The 16,195-nt window shown below is 37.3% G+C and overlaps 1 protein-coding gene across 12 annotated transcripts in view; it reads right to left on the bottom strand.

Moving 5' to 3' along the window:
- RAD51B (RAD51 paralog B) overlaps window positions 1-16,195 on the bottom strand; it is a 642,672-nt gene that overhangs the window by 554,592 nt on the left and 71,885 nt on the right. The window lies entirely within an intron of this gene.

Below are 16,195 nucleotides of genomic sequence, written 5' to 3'. Positions count from 1 at the left end.
CCCAACATGGGAAATGGGGCCTAGTGCAAGGTATTTGGGTCACAGGGGCAGATCCCTCATGGCTTGGTACTGTGTTCATGCTAGTGAGTGAGTTCTCAAGAGATCTGGTGGTTCAAAAGTGTTGGGGACTTCACCTTCTACTCTCTCTTGCTCTTGCATGTGATGGGCCTGCTCCTGCTTCCCTTTCTACTGTAAGTAAAAGCTCCCCTGAGGCCTCTGCAGACATTGAGCAGATGCTGGCGCCATGTTTCCTACAGAGCCTGTAGAGTCATGAGCTAATTAAATCTCTTTTCTTATAAATCAACCAGTTTCAGGTATTCCTTTACAGCAAAGCAAGAACAGCCTAACAAAATCTGTTACCTAGGTTACTAGGAAAACCTCCTAATGATTCTCCCTTCTCTTATACTTAATGCCCCTACAGTCTATTCTCAATTCAGCAATACCAGAGCAAGCCTTTTGAAACCTCATTCAAGTCTTTGCTCAAATGTCACTGGCTCAATGATGCCAACCCTGAGTACCCTAATTCTGCACCTGCTTTCTTCCCTATTCAGTATCTCCCTTACCTTGCTCTACTTTTTCTCTGCTTATAGCACTTACTATTTTTAACATGCAATTACTTTTTATTGCTTCCTCCCTCCCCTACCATTAGACTGGAAACGGCACAAAGAAAGAGGTTGTCATTATTTTATTCACTGGAATACCCCAACACATAGAAGAGTGGCTAATAATATTTGTTGAATGTATTAATAATAACTACTTTATACTTGAGGGCAGTAAGGCCTAGAGAGATTAATTTGTCTAAGGTCACACATCTAAAACATGAAAAATTTGGGTAGAACCCAGATTGGCCTAGTACCAAAATGCACAGGTTTAACTTAGAGTGCCTCTTATCCGTGTCTGTGGCTAAAATGAATAAAGCCTCCATAGACTTCCAAGCCCAAGCTTTGAGGTGGGTTCTTAAGTTTCTAATAAAAAATACATTCCTGCCAGGCACTGTGGCTCACATCTGCAATCCTAGCACTTTGGAAGGCCAAAGCACTTCAGTGGCACATCACTTGAGGCCACAAGTTCGAGACCAGCCTGGGCAACATGGTGAAACCCTATCCCTATAAAAAATACAAAAATTAGCCAGGTGCAGTAGCATGCACCTGTAGTCCCAACTACTCAGGAGGTTGAAGTGGGAGGACCACGTAAGCCCAGGAGATTGAGGCTGCAGTGAACCATGAGCACCACTGCACTCCAACCTGGGCGACGAAGTGAGACCAGTCTCAAAAAAAAAAATCATTTGTGTAAATTTAAAGGGAAAGTGTTAATGTAAATGTATGAGGCAGTAAAATATGATGGCATTTAACTCAATGCAAAAGTCGGCAGATAGAAATTTCCAGCAAGCTTGGAAATTTCTTTAAGCCTTCAACTACCCATATGGGAACCAGATGGCCAGAGAAACTTCTATTTAAAGATCTCTGACCCCCTAATAGAGTATGTACTGCTTCCTCCCACTTTTACTTAGCAAGGCATGCCTTTGTGGTTCATGATATATTATCTTATTCAGGATCTTCCAATATTTCTTCTGAAGATTTACTTTAAACACATGCTATTGTGTATTTTAACTAGACTGTTGAAAAGTTTTTGGCTACTTCCTCTACTCCTATTTAAACATTTAGATTACATATTCTCCCTAAATAAGAGCTAGAGAGGAAAAAAACTTTAGGTCCTAAACAGAAATATTAATTTTTTTGTACTGGCAGGCTTAGAAAGTAAGGACAGAGACTATTTACATGTTGTAACTTTAGACAATACTAACCAAGAAAATCCAACTCTTGTGTATGCAATTTGATATACAATCTTATAAATCCAACTCTTATATACAAATGACATATTTTTGCCCCCAAAGTCAAGAGGAAAGCTGGGCAAGGTCTTTTAAGTGTCTTTAAAGGGCAGTAGGTCTAAAAGGCAGGACTAAAGCTGCAGGCAAACAAGATCCTCTTGCTATCTTCCTTCGCACTCAATACTTAAACCAATGTCATTTCCCTCCAGCAAAGATGATAAAAGCCAATAAGGCTAGAGGAATCCACTCTGAAAAAATAGTCAGCTATTGCTGGTACTTTTGAGAAAAGAAAAGTACCTTTCCTTTCTTCAAGATCCAATTTATTCATTCACCAATTCAAATCTATCCAAAAAGCTTACTCAGGTATTACAGTAAACAGTTATTTCTGACTGACTGACACCTAATTCCCCCCTTCTTCTGATAAACACACCCAATTTCTTTTTTAAAACATAATTTCAACTTTTATTCTAGATTTGGGGGTGCATACACACAGGTTTGTTACAAGGATACATTGCGTGATGCTGAGGTTTAGAATATGCAGATAGTGAGCATGGTACCCAGTAGTCAGTTTCGCAACCCTTGCCCACTCTCTAACTTCCCTCTTTAGTGGTCCCCAGTGTCTACTGTTCCCATCTTTGTGTCCATGAATACCGAATGTTTAGCTCTCACTTGGAAGTGAGAATTTGTTGTAGTATTCGATATACCCTATTTCTTTTGGAGAACTATTCTTCCACACTCTCAGACCATGTGTTTTGGGAGAGGTGGCATTCCCGACAAAAAGAACACTTGTTTACAATATGACAGCTGAAATAAGAAGGTAGAGTATCACCTTATTCAGCCTCAGATGGGAACATGCACATTGGTGACTCAATTTTTTCCTGCTCTGCACATGTCTGCAAATGACCCTGAAAGCACCAAGATCATTAATTTGGGTATTACAAATAAATCCTGACAAGGAGGCAAATATACAAACACAAAGTCTACAAGAAATGAGAATCAACTGTATATGCATAACTGCAGAATACATGAGAGTCTTCCTCTCTAATCTCAGTGCAGTGAAAGACTTTCCAACTATGACTCAAAATCTAGACATAATAAAAGAAAATATAAATATATTTTACTACACGAAAATTTACACATAGCAAAAAAGTCCAAAAAGTCAAAAGAAAACTAAAAGAAAATATTTGCAAAATATATTACATGTAAAGGGTCAATATCACTAATCAAATTTTAAAATATTCATTGATGATTATTACCTAAATATATATTTTTAGAAGTTGCAAAATGATGGTCTTCTATCATTGCTTCCAAATTTATTAGTTAGAATTTTTCTGTAAAGAGTTACTACTTGATTTTCCTGAAATACAGTTAACATAAAAGATGGGATAAATGCTTCTTTCCTTTAAATTGCCCATTTCAGACTAAGAAATTAGTGCCATAGTTTCTTCAATGGTTTCCAGTGAGGTGTGGAGTATTTTTTTCATTGATATATATCATTTTTATGTATTAAATGTGTTTTAACTAATTGTGTCTTTTTTTTTTCCTTAAGACTTAAATTTTCTCATCCTTGGCTAAAAGGGACCACTTATATTTTCCTTTTCTGGATATGTCATGTAGTGGAATCATACACAGAGATTGTTTTAGGATGAGTAACCTGGCAGCAGTGAGCAGCATGTACTGATGGAACAAAGCCAAGAAGAAAATAGAGATAGATGGTTAGCTAATTATAATAGGCTAAGTTAGAGATAACCAAACTTTTTGTTCTCTACACCATGTATTCATTTTCTAGGTCTGCCATAATAAAGTACCACAAACTAGGTGGTTTAAAATAATAGGAATATATTCTCTGGCAGTTCTGCATGCTAGAAGTCTGAAATCAAAGTATTAGCAGGGCCATGCTTCCTCTGAAGGCTCTAGAAAAGAATAATTCTTTGCCTTTTCCTACCATACGGTGGTTCCTGGCAATCCTTGGCCTTCTCTAGCTTGTAGCTACATCACTCCAATCTCTACCTCTGTCTTACATGGCATTCTTCCCTATGTGTCTCTTCTGGGTCTCTATACTCAAATCTCCTTCTCTCTATTAAGACACAAGTCATTGGAATTAGGGCTATGATGGTTAATACTGTCAATTTGATTGGATTGAAGGATGCAAAGTATTCTTCCTGGGTGTGTCTTTGAGGGTGCTGCCAAAGGAGATTAACATTTGAGTTAGCCAGGCATGGTGGCTCATGCCCGTAATCCCAACACTTTGGGAGGCCGAGGCAGGCAGATCACCTGAGGTCAGGAATTCAAGACCAGCCTGGCCAACATAGTGAAACCCCATCTCTACTAAAAATACAAAAATTAGCTGAGCATGGTGGTGGGCGCCTGTAATCCCAGCTATTTGGGAGGCTGAGGCAGGAGAATCACTTGAACCTGGGAGGCAGCGGTTGCAGTGAGCCGAGACTACACCACTGCACTCCAGCTTGGGCAACAGAGCCAAGCTCCATCTCAAAAAAAAAAAAAAAAAAAATTGGAGTTAGTGGACTGGAAGAGAAAGACCCACCCTCAACTGGGTGGGTACTATTTAATCAGCTGCCGGCATGGCTAGAATAAAGCAGGCAGAAGCAAGTAGAATGTACAGACTTGCTGAGTCTTCTAGTCTTCATCTTTCTTCCATGCTGGATGATTCCGGCCCTGGAACATCAGACTCCAAGTTCAGCTTTTGGATTCTTGGACTCACACCAGTTATTTTCCAGGGGCTCTCAGGCCTTCAGCCACAGACTGAAGGCTGTCAAGCTTCCCTACTGATATAGTTTGGCTGTGTCCCCACCCAAATCTCATCTTGAATTGCAACTTTCACAATTCGCATGTGTCAGGGAAGAAACCGAGTGGGAGGTGACTGAATTATGGGAGTGGGTCTTTACTGCACTGTTCCTGTGATAGTAAATGAGTCTCAAGAGATCTGACGGTTTTAAAAACAGGAGTTTCCATGAACAAGCTCTCTTCTCTTGTCTGTCACCACATGAGACATGCCTTTCACCTTCTGCTATGATTGTGAGGTCTCCCCAGTCACATGAAACTGTAAATCCAATAAAACTCTTTCTATTGTAAGAGGAGACAAAAGAAAAAAGAATGGAAAAGAATGAAGCATATCAGCCAGGCATGGTTGCTCATGCCTATAATCCCAGCACTTTGGCAGGCCGAGGCAGGCGAATCGCGAGATCAAGAGATTGCAACCATCCTGGTCAACATGGTGAAACCCTGTCTCTACTAAAAATACAAAAATTAGCTGGGTGTGGTGGCATGCGCCTGTAGTCCCAGCTACTTGGGAGGCTGAGGCAGGAAAATTGCTTGAACCTAGGAGGCGGATGTTGCAGTGAGCCAGGATTGGGCCACTGCACTCCATCCTGGTGACAGAGCAAGACTCTGTCTAAAAAGAAAAAAAAAGCCTCAAAAGGGCATATCTAAGAGTTACTGGCCTTAAAGAGGAGGTATAGTGATAGGGATAGAAAGTTTATCCAAAGGGATAATAACAAGCCAGGTGCAGTGGCTCACGCCTGTAATCTCAGCAGTTTGGGAGGCCAAGGTAGCTGGATCACCTGAGGTCAGCAGTTTGAGACCAGCCTGGTGAACATAGTAAAACCCCCATCTCTACTAAATAATACAAAAATTAGCTAGGCGTGGTAGAAGGCTCCTGTAATCCCAGCTATTAGGGAGGCTGAGGCAGAAGAATCACTTGAACCTGGGAGGTGGAGATTGCAGTGAGTCAAGATCATGCCATTGCACTCCAGCCTGGGCAACAAGAGTGAAACTGCATCTCAAAAAAACAAAGAAAAAGAAAGAAAAAGGAAATAACAGAGAACAAACCTAAAGAAAGATGTCAATATTCATATAAGAAATTTATAGAACACCAAGCAGATTTAACCCAAAAAATACCTTAAGGGATTTAATAATCAAATTGCAAAGGTCAAGGATAAAGAAAAGATCTTAAAAGCAACAAGAGAAATGAAACAAATAACATAAAATAAAGCTCCAATATCTCTGGCAGTAGACTTCTTAGTGGAAATCTTACAGGCCAGGAAAGATTGGCATGACGTATTTAAAGTGCTCATGGAAAAAACGCTTTTACCACAGAACAGACTATCTGGTGAAAATATCCTTCAAATATGGAGAAATAAAGACTTTCTCAGACAAATAAAAGCTGAGATATTTCATCAATACCAGACCTGTCCTATATGAAATGCTAAAGGGAATTATTTAACCTGAAAGAAAAGGGCAGTAATGAGCAACAGAAAATAATCTGAAAGTACAAATTTCACTGGTAATAATAAGTACACAGAATATTGTTATCACTGTAATTGTGGTATATAAACTACTCATATCTTATGCAGAAAGACGAAAACATGAACTGATCAGAAATAATAACTACAACAAATTTTCAATGTAGAGTTTAGTATAATAAGATAAACACAATAAAAAGTTTAAAAAGCAGGGAGATGAAAAAGTATACAGCTGTATTTGTTTTATTTTTGCTTATTTGTTTATACACTCAGTATTTTTTTTTTTTTGAGACAGAATTTCGCTCTTGTTATCCAGGCTGGAGTGCAATGGCGCGATCTCATATACACTCAGTATTAAGTTATCCGTTTAAAATAATGAGTTATAAATACTATTTGCAAGTCTTATGGTAATCTCAAATCTTAAAACATAGACCAAAAGTAAAAAGCATGAAATTATAATGTACCTCACCTTCACTAAAAGAAAGGAGAACACCAGAAGACAAATAACAAAATGGCAAAACTAAGTCCTTACTTGTCAATAATAATATTGAATGCAAATGAACTAAACCCTCCAATGAATCTATTCAACATAAATTGGCTGAATAGACTTTTAAAAAAGGAAACCAAATGACCTGTTGCCTACGAGAAATATACTTCACCTATAAAAACATATATAAACTAAAAATAAAAGGATGGAAAAGATATTTCATGCAAATGAAAAGCAAAACAGAGCAGGAGTAATTATACTTGTGTCAGTTAAAAAAAAAAAAAAAAAAAAGACTGGCCTGGCGCGGTGGCTCATGACTATAATCCCAGCACTTTGGGAGGCCAAGGTGGGTGGATCACGAGGTCAAGAGATCGAGACCATCCCGGTCAACAAGGTGAAACCCTGTCTCTACTAAAAATACAAAAATTAGCTGGGCATGGTGGTGCGCGCCTGTAGTCCCAGCTACTCAGGAGGCTGAGGCAGGAGAATTGCTTGAACCCAGAAGGCGGAGGTTGTGGTGAGCTGAGATTGTGCCACTGCACTCCAGTCTGTGTAACAACAGTGAAACACCGTCTCAAAAAAAAAAAATTTTTTTAAGAGAAAAACTATAAGAAGAGACAAAGAAGGTCATCAAAGAAAAGTGTCAATGCAGCAGGAGGCTATAACAATTATAAATATATATGCACTCAACACTGGAGCATTCAGATATATAAAGCAAATATCATTAAAGCAAAAGAAATAGACCACCATACAATAATGGCTGGAGACTTCAACACTCCACTTTCAACACTGCACAGATCATCCAGACAGAAAATCAACAAAGAAATATCAGATTTAATTTGTACAACAGACCAAATGAACCTAATATTTACAGAACATTTCATCCAACAGCTGAAGAATACACATTCTTTTCCTCAGCACATGGATCATTCTCAAAGACAGACCATATCATAGACCACAAACAAGTCTTAAAGCGTACCATAAAATTAAAATAATATCAAGTATCTTCTCTGACCACAATGGGATAAAACCAGAAATGAAAAACCAGAGAAATTTTGGAAACTATACAAACACACGGAAATTAAACAACATGCTCATGAATGATCGGTGGGTCAATGAAGTGATTACAAAAGAAACGGAAAATTTTCTTGAAACAAATGATAATAGACACACAACATACCAAAGCCTATCAGATACAGAGAACGTAGTACTAAGAGTGAAGTTTAAAGCAATTAAGTGCTTACATCAAAAGAAAAAAATTCACATAAACAACCTAGTATTGCACCTTAAAAACCAGAAAAGTTAGAGCAAACCAAACCTAAGTTAGTAGAATAGAAATAACTAAGAGAGAAGAAATAAATAAAAATACAAAAGATCAATGAAATGAAAAGTTGACTTTCTGAAAAGATAAACAAATAGATAAACTTTAAGTCAGACCAAGAAAAAAAGACAGAGGACCCAAGAAGTAAAATCAGAAATGAAAAAGAATTACAACTAATAACACAGAAATGCAAAGACTCATTAGAGGCCACTATAAGCAACTACCTGGCAATAAATAAAACCTAGAAGAAATAGATAGAATTCAACAATATTTTTTAAAAATCATTCATCAGGACAAAATGGGACTTATCCCTGGGATGCAAGCATGGATCAATATATACAAGTCACTGAACGTGATATGTCATATCAACAGAAGGACAAAAACCATATGATCAATTCAAGTGATGCTGAAAAAACGTCTGACAAAATCCAACATCCATTCCTGATAAAACCTCTCAAAAAACTAGGTGTAGAAGGAACATAACTCAACATAATAGAAGTCCTGTATGACAGAACCATAGCTAGTATCATACTGAATGAGGAAAAACTGAAAGTCTTTTCTCCAAGGCCAGAAATACAACAAGGATGCCCACTTTCATCACTGTTATTCGAATAGTACTGGAAGTACGAGCTAGTGCAATTAGAAAGGAAAAAGAAATAAAGGGCATCCAAATTGGAAAGGAATAGGTCAAATTAATCTTGTCTGCAAATGATATAATCTTATCTTTGGAAAATCCTAAAGACTCCACCAAAAAAACTTATTAGAACTGATAATTTGAGTAAAGTTGCAGGATACAAAATCAACATACGAAATCAGTAGTATTTCTATACATCAACAGCAAACAATCTGAAAAAGAAATCAAGAAGGTCATTCCTTTTATTAAAGTTACAAATAAAATTAAATACCTAGAATTTAACTTAATCAGAGAATTGAAAGATCTCTACAATGAAAACTATAAGACATTGGTGAAAGAAACTGAAGAGGACTCACACAAAAATAGAAAGATATTCCGTGTTCATGAATTCAAAGAATCAATACTGTTAAAATGTCCATACTACTCAAAGCAATCTACAGAGTCAATGCAATCTCTATTAAAATATCAATACCATTCTTCACAGCAATAGAAAAAACAATCCTAAAAGTTACACGGAACCATAAAAGACCCAGAATAGCCAAAGCTATCCTGAGCAAAAAGAACAAAACTGGAAGAATCACATTACCTGACTTCAAATTCTACTCCAGAGCTATCGTAACCAAAGTGACAGGGTACTGGCATATAAACAGAAACAAAGACCAATGGAACAAAAGAGATAACTCAGAGACAAATTCATACTTCTACAGTGAGCTCATTTTTGATAAAGGTGACAAGAACATACATTATTGAAATGGCAGTCTCTCTAATTAACAGTGCTGGGGAAACCAAATGTCCATATTTAAATTAGCACGACTACGAAGAATAGTTTGGAGTTTCCTCAAAACACTAAAAATAGAGTTACCATATGATTTAGCAATTCCACTGCTAGGTATATACCCAAAAGAAAGAAAAATCAGTATATTGAAGAGATATTTGCACTCTCATGTTTACTGTAGCACGATTCACAATAGCCAAGATTTGGAAGCAACCTAAGTATCCATCAACAGAAAAATGGATAATGAAATGTCGTACGTATACTCAATGGAATATATTCATCCATTAAAAAAAATGAGAACTTATCATTTGCAACAACATGGATGGAACTGAAGGTCACTGTGCTGTGTAAAATAAGTCAGACACAAAAAGACAAACTTCACATGTTCTCATGTATTTATGGGAGCTAAAAATTAAAACACTTGGCTGGGCACAGTGGCTCATGCCTGTAATCCTAACACTTTGGGAGGGCGAGGTGGGTGGATCACTTGACGTGAGGAGTTTGAGACCATCCTGGCCAACATGGTGAAACCCCATCTTTACTAAAAATACAAAAATTAGCTGAGCATGGTGGTACACACCTATAATCCCAGCTAGTTTGGAGGCTGAGCCAAGAGAGTCACTTGAACCTGGGAGGTGGAGGTTGCTGTGAGCCAAGATCATGCCACTGCACTCCAGGCTGAGCAAAAGAGCGAGACCCCATCTCAAAAAGAAAGAAAAAAAAATTGAACTCATGGAGAGAGAAAGTAGAATGATGGTTATCAGAGGCTCAGAAGAGTAGTGGAGAGTGGGACAGAGAAGTGGGGATACTTAATGGGTGCAAAAAAAATAGAAAGAATTCATGAATTTTATAGCACAACAGGTGACCATAGTGAATAACTTAAAAATACTTTAAAAATAATAATTTTAAATACTTTAAAAATAACTAAAAGAGTATTACTGAATGTGACTATTACATACTGTATGCCTGTACCAAAATATCCCATATACCTCATAAATATACACACCTACTATGTATCTACAAAAATTAAAAATAAAATTTAAATACTAATTTTAACTGATTAATTGAAGACATTATTAAGCAAAATTGGTATGTGGCAGTGAAGAATGCATTGATTACTAATTTGGTATGGTACCAGTCTTAATTTGAGCAAAGGCACTGCAAGTTTTATCCATCACTATTTTCTTCACATTCAGTGCAAATGTCAACACCATGAAAAAGGTAAATTACATCTTAATCTAACTATGAAAATAGTTTTGACTTTGCAGATCCCTGATAGAGTCCCAGAGATACCCAGCAGTCCCAAGATCACGTTTTGAAGATCACTGCCCTAGATTTCTCAGCTTTGATGAATCACCCATGACCTTAAACTAGTAAGTCAAAATCTCTTCATACTTTGACAAAGCACCATTAGATGATTCATAGGTCCACCAAAGGTTGATAATCACTGGCCTAGATGATACAGTGATAGGTAAAACTAGGGTAACAGCAGTGGGAATATACAGTAGGGGATAATTACCAAGAAACTCTATTCATTAAGAACTAAAAGGCGGCCGGGCGTGGTGGCTCACGCCTGTAATCCCAGCACTTTGGGAGGCCGAGGCGGCTGGATCACGAGGTCAAGAGATCTAGACCATCCTGGTCAACATGGTGAAACCCCATCTCTACTAAAAACACAAAAAAATTAGCTGAGCATGGTGGCGCGTGCCTGTAATCCCAGCTACTCAGGAGACTGAGGCAGGAGAATCGCCTGAACCCAGGATGCGGAGGTTGCAGTGAGCCGAGATCGCGCCATTGCTCTCCAGCCTGGGTAACAAGAGCGAAACTCCGTCTCAAAAAAAAAAAAGAACTAAAAGGCATTGCAGATTGATACAATGTAAGAATGTGAAGAAAATTAAATAGTCAAAAATGTGAATCTTGATTACTGAAAAACTTATGATACTATTAAAAGATTAAGAAGTCAAGAGGAGGTGAAAAACCTAGAGAAGTAGGAGAAAAGATAAATTATTTTTTCCTGATCCTCCAAGTCAGAATTAATCCCTTCCTCCTCTGTGTTCTCACTAAATTGTTTGCATCTCTATTTTTCATTTTAATTCATTTAAATTTGTTAATACATTTTGCACTCTATTACAGTGAGCTATTTCTCTCCTAATCACTAGAATCTGAAGTCCTCAAGGGGATGATTAAGCTTGGTGAACACCAGCGTGGGTTCCTATAATTGTAAAATTTTTTGCATGTTACATAATCTCTCTAGCCTCAATGTTATCCCGTCTAAAATAAGGATTAGAGATATATTTTCATAGTATCTAGCATAATGCCTAGTGCACAGTAAAAACTCAAAGGATAATAATTTAAAAAAAAAAATCAATCAGCATAGTTACATTTCCTTTAAAAGGACTGCTTTTAAAGCTAAGACCTTTCTGAGTGAATACTTTGGTAATTCTCACTATAAAGCATACCACAGAGAGATCATTCTCAATTAATTACAGAATTATAATCTAATTTGTGAATTGAACCATTCAAAATATCTAGCTGCAGACTCATTAAGCCCTCTAAAAAAATGGACAAACAAGAAGTACAATTTAAAATATGCCTTTCGTTTATGGAATGTGGCATTTGGCTTTGTACAAAGAGTAGAAGAAAAAAATTTTCCCAAAATACCTAGATTCCTGGTGCATTTAATTTACTCATGCTCTCATACATACAGATACGGCAGGGGGATGACATTCTTTTCTTCATTCATGTAACTGAAACACGCATCTGGTCTAAAAGGCAGCAGTTTATAAGAGTCACTCCCCAGAAAGTAATGGTTCTGGAATAGAGGTACAGAACAAAACTCTATCTAGCTGAAATAGGAACGGAGCCGAGAAAAGAATGAAAAGGAGTAATCCTAAGGGAGGTAAAATGCAACTCTCAAAGCTGGCTTTTAACCAGCACAGCTAAGGTTACAGCTCCTGACTTGCCAAAACTAACAGTAGGGTCTTTTTTTACCACAAGTAGTAAAGAGTATAGTTTTAGGTTTCATCTAAAAATAATTATTTAAAAAAATGAAAAAAAAAAAAAGTATAATAGAACTATTTAAACTGTATCATGAGTAAACAAATACTGTTTCTATCATAATCAGAAATGGCACCCCTTCACTATTCACAACAGCTTGCCTGGAGAAGGTTGTACCTCTTCAGGAAAAACAAACAAACAAGAAAAAAAAAACCAACTCTAGAATGTCATGTCAGGATGCATCCAGCTGCAAGTAAATAAAAATCCAGTTCGAAGTGGCTTAAAATAACACTTCTCCAGCTTTTGTGTGCATATGACTTATCTGGCATCAACACTGACTTTCAGAGTTGAAAAACAAGCAATATCAAACTGCAAAGCAGAATGGTAGTAATTTGGTTTCCTGGATTATATTTAGCATATAGTTCACTTTTACAATTCCTTCAGTGAAACATTATTTTTATTTAACTATTTATAAATTAAAACAGAAACAAAAAAAAACTTATGTCCATAAGAATAGTAAATATCCTTGCTGAACACCATTATTGCCAGGTACCTCTTAATGTTAGCTATATTTGTATACACAGCTGCACAATGTGCATGGTGTATGCCTAGGCCTACATAAAATTTGAAAATGGGCCAAAGACTAAAATGTTTAAGAAAATAAATTCTGAAAAATTAAACATACTGACTGATGTTAAATAAGTAATAAGAAATAAGTACTTATAACCATAAACCTTACACTGATGCCTGTCAAGTTGATAATGGAGAAAACATTATGCAACTGAGGTTTTTATAAAAAGTATTTTTTGGCCAAGCACAGTGGCTCATGCCTGTACTCTCAACACTTTGGAAGGACAAGATGGGAGGATCACTTGAGCCTAGTAGATTGAGACCAGCCTGGGCAAAATGGTGAGACCTCATCTCTACAAGAAAAATTTTTTTAAAGTTAGCCAGGTGTCGTAGCATGTGCATATAGTTCCTGGCTTAAGCCCAAGAGGTCAGTAAACCATGTTCATGCTATGCTACTCCAGCCTGGGCAACACAGTGAGACCCTCTCTCAAAAAATCCAAAACAAAACAACCAAAAAAAAGTATGTAATTTTCTTTTTTGAGATGGAGTTTTGCTCTGTCATCCAGGCAATGATCTCGGCTCACTGCAACCTCTGCCTCCCGGGTTCAAGTGATTCTCCTGCCTCAGCCTCCTGAGTAGCTGGGATTACAGGTGTGTCCAGCTAATTTTTGTATTTTTAGTAGAGAACGGGGTTTCACCATGTTGGTTAGGCTGGTCTGAAACTCCTGACTTTGTGATCCACCCACCTCAGCCTCCCAAAGTGCTGGGATTACGGGCATGAGCCACCATCCCCAGCCAAAAGTATATAATTTTTTATATTAAATATTCACCCACATCATTATTTTTATTGAATGAATGTAACAATTTATTTAATCAAACTCCTGTAATACTTAAGCTTCTTATGAATTTTTACTGACACTACAAACAAAACTGCAAAGATATATTCTTATTTATTTCCTTATGATAAGTATGGAATAAGTCATAGGAGAGATTCATTTTTAGAGTCTGTAATAAGTTTTGTCAAATTGTTCCTCCAAAAGGCTGGTACTAATTTACATGTTCACTGGCAGTATCCATTTTCCCACACCATAATTTACACTAGGTATTACCAATTTTCCATTCTGCTTTGCAGTTTGATATTGCTTGTTTTCCACTCTTCAGTGTCTACCAAATGTCTCTTCCTCCCCTTTTCATTGGTTATACTCTAGTTTAAGTTCTTACTACCTTGCATTGCTACTCTTTATTTTGCATGTGTTTTCTCCTCCAGTCTATCCTCTGGAGCAGCAGTTTTCAAACTTTTTGGCTTCAGCACTCTACCTCCTAAAAAAATTACTGAGGATTCCGAAGAGCTTTTGTTTAGGAAGTTATGGCAAGTTGTAACTAAGAAATTAAAACAAAATTTTGAATACACAAGCATGTATTCCATTAGCTGTATGAGATGATGACATCCCATGTTACAAAGCCTCTGAAAAACTTGTACACTAAGAGAATGACAAAAAAGTAAACAGTATCTCAGAATTCTTAGAATTATTAAAAGTATTATTATGAAAATATTTTTAACCTTTTCTCCTTAAAAAGGTCTCAGGGTCCTCTACCCACACTCTGAGATTTTCTGCACTGGACGATGCTCTTTGGACACAGGCTCCATGTCTTATTCACCTTTGTATTATTCCCAGTACATAGAACTGAGTCCAAGACATCACAAGTGCTCAAGAACCATTTGTTTAATAACTAAATGTACTCCCCACCACCACCAAATTATCGTCCTGACATACTGCTCTGGCCATGTTACTCTCTCTGAAAACTTCTAACGGTTCCTAAGTACCTACAAAATAAAAAACAAATGTCTCTCTGGCCTCCAAGGACCTCCTTAATCCAGTCCTTATTTCCCTTTTAACCTAATCTCCCATCCTCAGTTTAAAAAAAACAAAAAACCTCCTGCTCCAAGTAACCTAATTTATTCACAGAAATCCTAAAAAAAAAATAAAATTACACTTTTTCTGCTTTCATGTTATTTGTTGACACCAATTGCTTCCTAATCCTCTTGAAATCTCACCTATTTATCCCAAATTCCATCTTTCCCTTTAGGTCAGCCCTAACTGCCCACTCTTCTTTGAAGTCCCAAAGCCCATACCTCAGTCCCAAGACCATAGCATCAAAAACACCAGAGAGCTTGTTACAAATCCAACTTCTTGAACCATATGCCAGATTTAATGAAATCAGCAACTCTAAGATGGGGTCAACCAGTCGATATTTTAACAAGCTCTACAGTGATTCCTATGTATGCTCAAAGTTGACAACCATGAGATTTGGGGATTATAACTGGTTATAAAAAACAAAAACCGCCTGGGTGCGGTGGCTCACGCCTATAATCCCAGCACTTTGGGAGGCCAAGGCGGGCAGATCACAAAGTGAAGAGATGGAGACCATCTCGGCTAACACGGCAAAACCCTGTCTCTACTAAAAATATGAAAAAAAAAAAATTAGCCAGGTGTGTTGGCACATGACTGTAGTCTCGGTTACTTGGGAGGCTGAGGCAGGAGAATCTCAGGAATCCAGGAGGCAAAGATTGCAGTGAGCCAAGATCACACCACTGCACTCCAGCCTGGGTGACATCTCAAAAAAAAAAAAAAAAAACCTTAATACAGTAATTTAAACAAATAGGTATTTCCACATAGGAAAAAAAGAAGCCTGGAAATGGATCATCCAGGACTGACTTCCAATGATGTCAAAATCCTTAGCAGGTTGGTTTATCACCTTGTGGGCACAAGATGGTTGCTGCTCCTTTGAGGCATGAAGAAGGAATCATGCCTAAACATCACAAAGGATCATGCCTAAAACATCACTGACCCACAACCCCCCAACAGTAAACCTTCCCTTAAATGCTGTAATAAGCTGTATTTTCTAAAGATGGCTACCTCAATATATTTATTGTTTAATATGTTCTTTTTATAACTGACAGATGCTCCTCCAACTGACAGAAGGGAACATATTCTCTCCCTGTAAGTCTAGGAGGAGATTTCTAACAGTCTTGTCTAATAGAGGACAGCAGAGATGATGCTAAATAACTCCTGAGGCAGGGTCATTAAAAAAAAAAACCTAGTGACAATATTAAAACCACATGTGAATGTTCCAGTTGAACCCCCAGCAGGCACAAGCATTAATTAAAAAATGGCATGAACAAGCTTTCATATGACACCAGATCTGATGAAGAACTTAAGCAAAGTTTCACAATACAAAATCAATGTACAAAAATCAGTAGCATTTCTATACACCAACAACAGTCAAGCTGAGAGCCAAATCAAGAATGCAATATTATTC

The sequence above is a fragment of the Callithrix jacchus genome, chromosome 8 (genome assembly GCF_049354715.1).
Source record: "Callithrix jacchus isolate 240 chromosome 8, calJac240_pri, whole genome shotgun sequence".
NCBI classification, from domain to species: Eukaryota; Metazoa; Chordata; class Mammalia; order Primates; family Cebidae; genus Callithrix; species Callithrix jacchus.
Note: the sequence above shows the minus strand (reverse complement) of the source record. Positions and strands in the feature narration are given on the sequence as shown.